General features: G+C 54.8%; 1 protein-coding gene across 5 annotated transcripts in view; it reads right to left on the minus strand.

Moving 5' to 3' along the window:
- LOC147232188 (leucine-rich repeat and fibronectin type-III domain-containing protein 2) overlaps positions 1 to 6,131 on the minus strand; it is a 24,097-nt gene extending 17,966 nt beyond the window's left edge. For 4 of the 5 annotated variants that reach the window (XM_086151538.1, XM_086151534.1, XM_086151537.1 and 1 more), the window contains exon 1: positions 5,687 to 6,131. The gene's annotated coding sequence lies outside the window, so the exon portion shown is untranslated. Of the gene's footprint in view, positions 1 to 677; positions 698 to 5,686 lie in introns of those variants that run through there. The other variant, XM_086151532.1, reaches the window with a different exon arrangement.
- Between the last annotated feature and the right edge of the window lie 7,030 nt (positions 6,132 to 13,161).

Genomic DNA, 13,161 nt, shown 5'->3' on the forward strand with positions numbered 1-13,161 from the left:
TGCAGACACTGCTGCAGTGAAAGCGCCACGGTGCCTTCGCTGTCTGCTCACTGGGTCTCTCCAGGAGCAGCCGAGACGGAGAGGCACTCTTTACCTCGGCATATCTGATTCTGCAGCCAGCTGTGGTCAGGAGACAACGGAAACCTTTGAAAGCAAGGCTCTGTGTGTGTGTGTGTGTGTGTGTGTGTGTGTGTGAAGCTGACTGAGGCCCTTAAGACGTCATCTTATCACATCATCTGCAGCTGCCACCTCCCGCTCACTTAACCTCCGCTGACCAAACTCCAGACACAGGTCCCGATCCAGAGGTCCGTCTGAGGCGGGCAGGAAGTAGATGTGCGTGAACGTCAGGACGCCATCACCACGCCGCCTGAGACCCTCCCACAGGGACGCGGCTTCAGAGTTCCACAACCGCCCTGATTTTCTGCCGTCAAGGCGAACATTCAGAGAGAACAACCCAGAGGAACTTCATCAGACTCCTGCAGCAGATGTTCGGTGCCTTCACCTCTGCTGATCTCTGAGGAAGAGGAGTTTCCAGAGGAGAACTGAACATCTGTCCACGGGCCGCCGACCAGCGTCGTCATCGCAAGATCACAACTCAATCGACAAAGCGGATCTCTGACTGCGGTTCGGGGACCACGAGATGCCTCCTCAGCTCTCTGGTGGGGGCGGGGCCTAACCTGAGCGCTCAGCTGTCAATCACAGTCAAGTGGGACGATGTCCAGGGTTCAGTGAGACTCTGAGATCAGGGCCGAGTCTGTTTTAACACACACACACACACACACACTCACAGTCACACCGAATTTAATCCTGTGATGTAGGACTGATGCGGTGACCCTGAGCAAACGAACATCTCCAAACAAAGTGTGTGTGGTGAAGGAAACTCCCTCCAGGCTGCTGGAACAACAGAGTGACCTGAAGTGTGTGTGTGTGTGTGTGTGTGTGTATATTTTCTTAAATGTTATATAATTCCCATGATGAGTGAAAAGTGTGTGAAGCTCTGATTCAGCGACCATCAGATTGAAGGTCATTAAGGAGGGAAATGTAGGCCTGAGATTTCATGAGAGACAGGAGCATGTGCGTGTGTGTGTGTGTGTGCGTGTGTGTGTGTGTTAATCCTCCCTGAGGGACTTTGACTGGCTTTAAGGATAAATAACATTGTTCTGTTTGTGAGGCTGAGTGAAGTAGACGTCCCTCTCGTGTCCCCGATGTCCCTGATGTTCCAGATCTTCACAGAAGGTGACCTCCATTGTCATCCGCTGATGGAATGGAGGCGGAGAAAAGGTTCAGCCTGGGTTCTGGAGTCAAAGAACCCTGCGGGTTGAGTCTCCACCGGCGTGGAGTTCTTTCTGAAGTAGGTGATCACAGAGGAGACAGGAAATCCTGGATGAACACACACTTTGTCTTTGTATCACCCCTGAATCACAACGGATCTGCCTGGATGGATCCGGCAGGACCCGGGTCAGATCAACTGGACCCACGGTGACCTACAGTCACCGGGTGTGTGAGGTCCGCCATAAGAAGTCCTGAGGCCACAGCTGAGATCCAGGGGATCTGGGAAGCATGGAGGTCTGGGGATGTTGTTCTCCGGGGGTCACATGACCAGGTGGACCAAGAAGGGGACGACCGATTGGACACAAGTTACATTACATTAAATTACATTACAGTCATTTAGCAGACGCTTTTATCCAACCAAAAATTGCAATTCAATAACCAAAAATCTGAAGTACCAGTAGTCGTTATTCAGAAGTCATCACTCTGCCAAATAACCATCTCAAAACCATATACATACATACATTCCTTTTTTTTTTTGTGTGTGTGTGTGTGTGTGTGTGTGGGGGGCTAAGTGCGATTAGTGGGGTAGTGCTTGGTGAAGAGGTGAAGTTAACAGTGCATTTAGGAATAAATTGAATAAATTGCCTGACTTCACACACACACACACACACACACACACACACACACACACACAACTTTTCACTCCAGTGTGACACCTCCAGTGACCAGCTGAGTCTCATTTATTCTCCCACTTCCCGCTGCCTTTCCATAAACACACACACACACACACACACACACACACACACACACACACACACACACACACACACACACACACACACAGCTGTCTCAGTGGCAGCCGCTGACCTTTCAGACCAATTTCTGGGTGACTCTCTGCGTCTCCTCTCCAACCCCGTGAATAATAAGGCGGATTGTTCTCCTCTCCCTCCACAGAAGCTCCATTCACTCCCCGGCTCTCCTCATTCTTCTCGTCTTGTGTCTTCTCTGCTGCTTCTTTATTTTTCACGGGGACTTTGGAAGATAAGCTCCTCCAAACCTCTTTAAATTATGGCTCCTTCACAGCGCAGACGTCCCGGCTCTGGCTGAATGTTATCACTGCACGCCGCCGTGACGAGCTCCTCATTTTAGATCTCTGGAGATAAAAACCTTTTGTTCCTAACCTTGGGGCCCCCGGCTCTACATCCGCAAGTGTGTGTGTGTATGTGTGTGTGTGTGTGTGTGTTGGAGGCGGGGCTGCTTACTGTTTGCTTCAATGCAGAGTCACAATTTCCTGTTTAGGATTCATCAGGCATTATCTTAAAATGAATAAGTGTGTAAACTGTCTTCAGATCAGGCTGATGGAATAAATCTGTCGTGTGTGTGTGTGTGTGTGTGTGTGTGTGTGTGTGTATGTGTGCGTGTGTGTGTTTGTGCGGTTGTGTATGTGTGTGGGTGATGGAAGAACACAAATCACAGTGTCAGGTGTATTGTGTGTGGATTTCATGTTATGGTTCCAAAGAAACCACTGCAGAGCAGACATGACTTTTGCTGTGCATGACATAATAGAGCAAGCTGCAGCGACCACACACACACACACACACACACACACACACACACACACACACACACACACACATGCACACGAATATACTCATTATCACTATGTGCACGGAGGCACCCCGTTGCATCGTGTCAGCCTGGTTGAGTATAAATAAAATTCTCTTGTTAGCAGGTTCATTAAAAAAAAAAAAAAAAAAAAATATATATATATATATATATATATATATATATGTATATATATGTGGTTGTGTGTGTGTGTGAATGTGTGTGTGAGTGTGTGCCTGATTCCACTTCCTGTCTGAGGTGTGGAGGGGGTTGGGGTGGGCAGTGATCTTTCCAGCTACAGGAGGAGGAGGAGGAGAAGCATGAAGATGGAGCTGGAGACCCCCCCCCCCCCCCCGCCCAACTCCCGCCGGCCTATGATTGGTTGGAAGTGCAGACCATGTGACCCGGTCACGGAAGATAAGATTGTCCGGCGTCCCTTCAAGACAGAAACTCCCACCGTCACCGCCCCCCGGGATAGCAGAGGAGGAGTGAGGTTATTATGGAGTCATGGTCTGCTGCCCGCCGCTCCCTCACACCCGAACACAAACCAAACTCCCCCGTCTTTAAGTGTACGCTTTCACGTTTGCGGCGGCGTCCGCGTCCTCGTGTTCCCGCTCGGGTTTCGGGATTAGGACGTCGTCCCGCAAACATGGCCGGCGTGAACCTCCTCCCTCCTGCTGCCGGCAGCCCCGCCCAGAGGACGGAGACCCTCGCCGGGCACCCCGATGTCGGCGATGTCGAACGGCGGCTTCTTGTGAACCAGAACAACCGCTTCTTTCTGAAAGCAAGGATGGAGCTGTTCTGTTCTGTTCTGTCATGAAGCCAAGGAAAGCGACATGATTAAGGTGTGATTATAAAGCACACTTTTCTAGATATTTCAAGGAGCGCGACCCTTTCTGGAAACCCTAGACCGGTGGGTCTTAAATCAAAACTCGTAGAATTGGTGATGACTCACCCTGGTTGGCCATCGCTGGCGATCATGTTTCTGAACTGGTCTTTTTTTTTTTTTACAGCAACGGCAGAAGTCACACCGATGTGCGGTAAGTATTCATTTTTATCTTCTTGTTTTGATGTGAAAATCACCTTTTGCTCTTTGAACACAGTGATGTCGACGCACCAGTAGAACATCAACCGGAACGAAACACCCCAATCGGCTGACGTCCCTGCCCAGGTGGAGGCGAGAAGGCGCGTTCTCCCCCCCCGTAAGCGTCTCCCTCCGCCGCCAGCCGCCCCTGGACCCGACGAAACATAAACAAACGCTCCTGTTCCGTCATTCGCAGCTGTGCGTGAAGGCGTCTGCACGTGCGGCGGCGGCGGAGCGGGCATCGATCCGGTGTTCTAGATAGAGGAGCTGCCGCACCGCCCTCCTCTCCCTCGCCGTCTCACATGCACAACAACTTTCTAGCGTTCTGCGGGAAGCCTTCTGTGCACGTCGAGCTTCTCCCCAAGGTACCGCGGCCTATTTCCGAGCGGATCTTCGGCATCCGTCTGCCGCGCGCGGGAACCGCGCTCGCCCGCGACGGCGGGAGGAGGTGATCGGCGCCTCCGCCGAGGTCCGCCAACAAACACACCTGAATATCAATGACCTCCACCTGGAGGAGACGGCCCTCCGGACGGCCCCGCCGCCGCCGCTCTGCTTCACTCTCAGCAAGAACGCGAGTCTGCAGGGATTCCCAGATGGCTTGGAGCTAAAATAGACTTCCGAAAAGATGGTGATGATGATGATGATGATAATGAGGATGGGTGCGGGAATTATGAAAAGCAGGATTGGCGTACCACTTCAAGGAAGTGTTACGCAAACGCAAAGTACCGGCATTTACGGGGATAAAACCATCACACTCTTTCCCGCAAACGCCGCAGATCGACCGACACGTCGCGTGACGCCGCCGTGACGCCGCCGTGACGCCGCGGTCTGTCATTGTGACGTCGCTGCAGCAGCCGCTGCTTCCGGGAACCTTTCGGCACATCAGCTTACAAACGCCCGCTGCAAAGATGTGTGTGTGTGTGTGTTGAAGGTTCCATCGCAGACGGCAAACGTGATCTGAAATCAATGACGATGTCTATTTTAAGTAGGACGTGCACGCGGCGTGCACGTCGGGGACTCGTTCGGCATCGAGAGGAACGAAGAGGAGGAGGTCTGGAAGGTTCCGACCGTGACCTTTCCAGGAGCCGACCAAGGTGTCAGCATCTGACCCCTGGAGACCTGGCCTGTCCAGCGTGAGTAGACCCATCACATTCAGGATCTGTCCACGGTCCCAGTGGGTGGAGGTCTCACACTTCTGCGCACGGAGCCTTCAGGTGTGCGGGAAGTGGCGTGCACACGCGTGGACTTCATCACACAAGCCACCGTTCCATCAGTGACGTCATAGAACAACCACCGCGGGCGCTACAGGGGGGGGGGCACCTTCTGTTTGTCCCTCACACACACAAAAACACACACACACACACACACACGCACACGCACACGCACACACACACGCTCTCCCGAGCTGCATTAGTATGCCAGGAGCAGGCGCAGGAGCTCGCAGCTGTTGGGCTCCTCTTGAATCACCCGGATTCCCGGATCTGACCCGATCAGCTATGATCGGATTACCGTCCGTGGATTCTTAAAGAGCCTCCACACACACCCACACACACACACACACACGCACGCACGGTCATGTCCCCCCACACATGCACAGTTCTGCACACCCGCGAGAAAATGATGTATCGTGGAATCTGCAGAGCTGGAGGTGAGAGGGTCCTCCACGGTCCTCCATGAACCCCCCCCACACACACACACACGCACACGCACACACACAGTGCTTACCTTCGCGGCCGTGCACGGATCCATGATGTGCGTGCGTGTGCGCGTGTGTCCGCAGCCCGAGCCGCTCCCTCCTCGCTCGCATCCCCCGCTCGTCCCGCCGGCGGCGGCCGCTCCGGAAGCTGCTCGGTCCGCGCGGCTCCGCCGCATCCCGGCGGTCCTCCCCAACTCCCCACTACTGCCGTCTGCGTGCGCGTCTTCGTGCGTGAGAGAGAGAGACAGAGCTCCAGTGTTTGTACTCCCGGCCGTGCGCGGCTACATGGCGCGGTGCGGTGCTGTGCGTTGCGGTGCGGTGCGGTGCGGTGCGGTGCGGTGCGGCCGGAGCCGGACGGCGTGTCCTTCCGGATCCCCGCGTTCGAACCGGAAAGTTCACAAGCGTCCAGGACGCAACATCCGGGAAAGCAAAGTTCCGCTTTCAAATATCCCGAAGACGCCCCTCCTCCTCTTCCTCCCCCCCCTCCGCGAGGCGGGGCGCGAGCTCGGAGCCCCGCAAACACCGCAACGAACAGGCGCGCGCGATGCGTAGCCGCCGCCGCGCCTCCCCGGAGCTACGGGAGCCTGCGGGCGCTGCGGGGCTGCGGGGACTCGCTGCGCCGTGGAGCCGTGTAGCTTCCCGGTCTTGGTGCGGGATTAAGGAGCCGCGGCGGATTACGGCGTTTTAGCGGCGCGCGGCAGCCTATCAGGAGGCACGCGCGCCCACGTTCCACCCGAATATGTGGAACCGCGGGGTTTTGCGGGGCGTTTGCGGGGCGCAGTGACCTTCACTTCTTCCGCTCCGACAGGTGACAACTGCACAGAAGCCCGGCATCGAACCGGAACCGGAACCGGACGCACACACCGACACCCCAACTTCTGCCTTTTTTGGGGGGTACCATAGCTGGTAGCAACAAAACAGACTTGAGTGCATCATAGAGTGATATATCTTTACACACACACACACACACACAGTGTCTCCTAGGTGGTAGTGTGTGTGTGAAGGAGTTTCCCCCCCCCACTCCCAGTGGATGCAGGGTGTGTGGGCTGTCTGTGCCGTGCACGCCGTGCCAGTGATCTGAGCTCCACTGGTCTTCTCACATCCGCCCAGAGCTTCGGTCTCGGGCCTAAACGCCACCGTTACTCTAATCAGGGGTGCTTCTTGACGGGGGTGTCACTTTTCCGAAGAGGAAGCCCGTTTCAGGAGAGCCCGACTCCGCGGAGAAGCACATCAGGCGGCGCCGAAGCGCCGGAATCACTGAAATAAGGCAGGGAAACATCCGGCCTCATTCCAGCAGATCCTGCTGCCGGCGGTGTGTGTGTGTGTGTGTGTGTGTGTGTGGGGGGGGGGGGCTCTAGATTTTCTGGGCCTCATTATTTCACATCATCTAACTTTGGACTTCAGGGTTTCCGACACAAAAAGACAGGATACATCCGCTGTTAACACACTGCCTTTCCCACGCTTTCACTCTCAGACGTGGGAACCGATTCCTCGGCGTTCGTTCATTCGTCGCCGACTCCGCCGGTCCTGCATCCGGGGTCACGGGGGGGCTGGAGCCTATCCTGATCGCAGACATGACCATCTCCTCTTCCTTCTCGCGCAGGTTCAGGGTCAGCGGGTCACCTCGTCCTCGTCCGGGTGGACCAGGATCTCCTGCTGCCGTCCAGAGTGAGGCGGATGCGGAGGTTCTCCGCAGGCATGCGGGGCGTTCGGGGAGCGGCGAGCGCGTCGGGCTGTATTTCAGAGTTTATGTTCCCGCCTTGGTGTTTTATGAGAGCCGGCGTGCGCTGAACGGGCTAATAAACCTCGGAGACCCTATTTCAGCGTGACACGCAGCTGTGCTGCTGTGACTCCTCTACACAGAGAAGTCATTAGAATAATGGCAAACAGCAAACAGGGCTTTCAGACGCAGTTAAAAGGCGCTTAAAGCAATGGGAGCGGCGCCGGGGGTCGGACGCAAAACAGGGCAGGCGTCAAAACAAGCCTGGCCCGTCGCTCGCACCGAGGTTAAAGGGAAACGCCAGCACCGTGCCACGCCACGGTAGGGACGCCATAGCGTCTGATGAATCCGTTCCTTCAGTGGTTGGAGAGTATGAAAGTATTACATTACATTACATTGCATTTGGCAGACGCTTTTATCCAAAGCGACTTACAATAGAGGACATAGGGACTGCAAATACACTTGCAAATACACGATGCACAGGAAATATACAGAACAGTAAGCTTGGGTTAGTGAGGGTTTTTTTTTTTTTTTTTTAATGGACAGAGACACACAAACGTACACACACACACAGCATAGCCTAACTTGCTGCCAACCTGATCTGGGGCATCAGCGCAGTAAAAAGTCCTGAGAGAGAAAGGTTTTTACCTGTTTCTTGAAGGTTGAGAGAGATGATGCTAGTCTTGTTGCTTCTGGAAGTTTGTTCCACCACTGAGGTAGTAGAACTGAGAACAGTTTTGCCTGAGATCGCTTAGAGCGAGCAAAAGGTACCGCTAGTAGGTTTGAATTAGAGGAACGCAGCTCTCTGCCGGGAACATTAAGGTCTTATCATTTCAGTCAGATATGCTGGACCTGTTCCTGAGGTGGTTTTGAATGCCAGGGTCAGGGCCTTGTGCTTGATCCTGGCAGCTACTGGTAGCCGGTGCAACTGGATGAACAGAGTATGAGAGTGTGTCTCCCGTGCGCTAACGGGAGCCGCGGGTCTGGTTTTGCTCGCAGCGCTCACCGCTCTGAAAAGATGGATGGCCGTCAGCTGAGCAGAGGACGGGCGCTAGCAGAGAGAAGAGGAACGCCAGGCTGAAGGACAGACTTCCAGCACAGAAGAGCTCCGGTGGAGACCTTTGAGCGGGGCGACGGCCCACGGAAGATGGGAATCACACGGGGATTTTATCGGAAGAGACGGCAGTCGGCGATCGCCCAGATCTGCCAATGGAGTCCTTTCATATCCGGCGGTGGAAGGAGGTGGGAGGGGAAAAAAAAATCCCCCTTGCAGCAGGGGAATCCGAGCGGGAGACCGCATTAGAAAACCAGGAAAACAAACCGACTCTCTCTGAGCGATGGACCTCCGGAGGAACCGGCGGGCCGCGCAGGTCCTCCGATACAAGGATTCTAACATTTCAGCTGTCACAGAGAAGGACAGCCCTGACCCGGAGTCCCGTCGAGAAGGTCTCCGGGTCCTGTGTTTGGACCTTGCGGTACCACGGAGGAATCCACGAACCTCTCAAAACGTCTTCATATCAGTTCTCCGGCAGACCCCCAGTTGCCCCTCAGGGATAAACAGTTTATTCTGATTCGGAGACAGCAGGGCCTGCCAGCCGAAGGCGAAACCCTCGCTCTTTACTTCGTGTTACTGCCCCCGTCCACACCGCGTCGCCTGAGACGGGAGGAACCGAGGGGCATCGGGACGGGCGACGGATGAACCCGAGGGGAGAACAGACAGGGCAGTCAGTGGACCGAGAGGGAGCTTCTGAGGAAGCATTCATGAAGTGTCTTCTCCATCGGAGCTTTCGTCATCCCCCGCCCTTTCCGTCAGCAGGTTCCCCCTTTTTGGCATTTTCCGTCCGAGATTTAGCTGCGAGCTGCTGACTGGCTGGCGAGATTTCGTCGCCGATCGCTGCCTCTGCTGCCTAGAGAAGAAATCCACGGAGAACCGAGGTTCTTCACGCCAGAGAGCCCCTGCACGCGGAACCGCTCGGCACCTCCTGACCGCCAATCGGCCGCCGCGCCTATAACAATGACACGCTGCGTTCGGCACGGAGTTCGGAAAAAAACGCGAACCACAGCTGAGCGTGACACCTCCGTTAGCGCCGTCGTTCTGCTAGCCGGCGGCTAGCCGTTTGTTTTTGTTCCGCCTTTGTCACCGGACAGGCGGCTCGTTAGCAGATTAGCTCAGCTAAGACCCTGCTTTGGATTTTTCCACTCCTCGCAGGCTGTCCGGCCCTAATCTAATCTAATCTGCACGGCCGCCTCAGGCCGGAGCCACGCCTGCGCGGGCACGGGGTTCTCCTTTTCCCCTCCTTTCTCTAAGTTCCTCTAAAGCCTTGATCTCCTTCCATCCTGTCAGAGACCTCCAGGAGTCGTGGTGAGCCGGAGGGCCTGGGCCTACAAGATGCTGAGAAGGTCCGGGTGGAAACTCTTCTCTCTCCGGTTGGAGACCATCTTCTGGATGAGACGTGTTCTGGGGGTGCAGACCGGTGTCTGCGGTGGGGGGGGGCTGACTGACAGCCAGAGATCTGCTAAGCCAGAAGCAGCAGAGATCTTCTCCACCTGGAAACGAGATCATCAGCCCCCCCACCTGTTTCTGCTTAATTACAGTGCAAGTGACTGTCGATCTGACCTTTGACAACGTTTAAGCTCTGGATCAATACATAATTACCAGGAATTGAATTATCCATTCACACCGGCCTGAGCCTCCTTATCTCAGACAGGGGTAAAAGGTGTGTGTGTGTGTGTGTGTGTGTGTGTGTGTGTGCTGGGGGGGGGGTCAGAGCTGAGGGAGCGGAACATCCAAAGCCAGTTAAGATCAAATTTGCTTAGTCATGCAGGTGGAGAACAATGATGGCTCAGCAGACGGTGGAGAACACTGAGGTTATTAACCAGAGACATCCCCCTGTCAAACACACGCACACACACACACACACACACACACACACCATAACTCCACCCCACTGGATCTTAATATGGATTAGTCAGGTTCGGTGTCTCCAAGTTCAATCGTCCTGAAGGGCTGCAGAACATGGAGGAGATGCAACCTGCAGGGACCTTCCCCGAGGCAAACACACAATACACACACACACACACACATATATACATATATATAGCAACTGAGTGTGAGTGGGAAGACAGACAGACAGCTGAAGCAGAGGTCCATCATGTTCTGGGAGGACTGCGGACTATGCCATGGGTTTGGTCACCAGCCAGCCGCTGCAGGTTACCATGGTTCTCCCAGAGTAGGACATCTGCATCAGCCGGATTGCACATCTGGATCGTCCTCAGACCCGAGGAACAACCGCCGTAATCCTTTGGAAAGTGACGCTCCCTTCCTGTATCACTGCCTCCCCCAAGTGCACGGATAAAAGAACCCTGAAGAAAAACCAGACGTCCCTCTGACACAAGGAGAAGTCCATCTGTTACTACAGCAGCCAGCTGTTTATCCAGACACTGTTCCGGGTGCCGATCTTAGGAGGTGATGCAAGAATTAAAACTACTGCTCATAGTGCTTATTGGTCAGAACTCAGCCTGCGATGGTTCTTGAGCCTGCGGGAACTACGGTGGTGTTTCCGGAGAACGCTCTCCGCCCCCACTCCCGTCCTCCAGATGAGGTGTCCATCAGGAAACGGCATCCTCTGAAAAGACAGACTTGTTTTTTTAAGGGGAGCTGGGGAGTCACAATTTGGACGCCCACATGACCGTCAGGATTTAGAAACCCGTTCACCACCTTCTCATTTCCCTAAACATCATGAGGACCCCTTGTTCGGCCACATCGTACCTCCTGCGGCCACTAGGGGGCGTCGCTGTGCACACTGTCCACTAGCATCCTTGGATCGAGGCTGGTTTCCTTGGGCTAGCTTTGTGTTTCCCTTCTTAATCAGTCCACTCCCTGATAAGAGGAGTTCCAAATGATCCACCAGCAGAGATGAAATACAGTCGGACCCCCCTGACCACCCGCCTGGCCCCCACGGTGCCATTCTCGGCCGCAAATCAAATGTCAGACTTTCAATTGATAAATTGCCATTCGCTTCTGCCGGTCTGCTCCGAGCTTCGCGAATAAGGATCCCGGTGTTGCGGGCGTGAGGCTGCACACTCTGATCTCCCTGCGTGCACACCGTCCGCCGCGCGGAGCGGAACCGTCTTCGTCTTCCCCGCCGACAGAGGATTCATATGCAAATATTCCAGCGCCGCTGCAAAATGTGATTTCATCGAGAGACGAGACGCCTCTCCTGTCTGCGTCAGGCCGTGTGATTCACAGTTTACAGCCGGAGTCAGGAGAGACGCGGAATACAGATGAGAACATCGGAGTTCTCCCGCAGGTTCTCGTCCCGTTCGGACCGCCGGCGCCGGTGACATCGTCGGCGGAGTCTCTTTGTGGGCGCTATGGGTTACAGAGCGTCCCGCCCGCCTTCCGGGAAGGACTCTCCTGGTTCGACCCCTCCGGGGAGCAAATGATCGGCTCCGACTCCGGAGAAGTTGGCCAGGGGAATGCGGATGGAACGGCTGCCAGGTGTGTGTGCGAGCGTGTGACAACAAGGGAGCAGTTTTCCCCCTGATCGATGAGACTTTTAATTTTAGAAGGCTTCGGACGAATGCGCCGCGGCGGCAGACGGCGTGTTAGTCCAATAATCTCGCTGAGACGCGTGCGGGAACGTTGTGGGACGACATTAGGCTTAATTGCATTTTAACAGCAAACACACTCCGCTGACGGGCAGAACGGCAGCCCATGGTTTATTACCGACAGCCGCCCCTGCTTTTAACAGGTGATTTCTCATTATGTTAACACGCAAACTATCAGGTTACAACGTTCAACTTTTGCTAGGAATGATGATGTGAGGCATGCAGGACGTCAGAACTCGGCTGCTTGGTCAGACGCGCGCGCGCGTGTGTGTGTGTGTGTGTGTGTGTGAGAGAGTATTCAATGGCTGAGATCTTTCCTTTCTGGTTGGTTCCACAATATGATGGTCCACACAAAGAGGAGACCTTGGCAGATCTGGAGTGGATGAGATGCCGACGCATATGAGGTTCTCAGGCCTCCGGCTTGTCTCTTTACAACGTGAAACTTCACGTCTACAACAATCCGAAACAAACAAACGCATTTGTTCTGATGAACCTCCGGCCTTCGGAGGTTTTAATGCACCTTTTTACACTCCTGTTGTCGCCATGGTAACTGCAGGCATCTGGGTTTCGGATGACGACGGCCTGTGATTGAGTGATTGATCAGGAGCAGGCTCATTGTGCTCATTGACAGCTGGTGCTGACAACCAGCTGGCGGGCTGATTGAGAACCGGCTTGGTTCTGCTGCCAGCTTTAATCCGTGACGGGCAGGTAATGAACGGGACGCCATGGAAACCGTCTACTCAATGAAAGACTGCCAGGAGGGACGCGGGTCCTTCAGAGAAGCTGGAAATCCGCCGCTTTTTGACGAAGCGCTCCGCGCTTCGTGTTTTCGGCCGATCCGAACGCTCGCACGGAAGCCTACGGACGATTGCAAGCGAGGAAGACGCCCGAGGCCGCGACGGTCCGGAGAAGCTGAGCTCCACCTCACAGACACTGAGCCCAAATAAGCGACCTCTCTGCCGCCTCCTTCTCCTGCGTCGCCGGTGATGACGCTGACGAAGTTGTCTTCTGACTTAAATTCCAGTCCCATCTCCTCAAAGCGATTTTACAGGCCCGACCTGCCCGGCGGAGCTGATGTAAGAAACGAGTAACACTTGAAAACAAGCCGGCGGCTTCTCCGGAGTGGAAACGATGCCCCATTTCGGACTCCTCCGACAAAGTACCGTCATATTT

Source organism: Fistularia commersonii, chromosome 8 (genome assembly GCF_037954325.1).
Source record: "Fistularia commersonii isolate RoL2024-O1a breed Wild chromosome 8, RoL_Fcom_v1.0, whole genome shotgun sequence".
In the NCBI taxonomy this organism is placed as follows: Eukaryota; Metazoa; Chordata; class Actinopteri; order Syngnathiformes; family Fistulariidae; genus Fistularia; species Fistularia commersonii.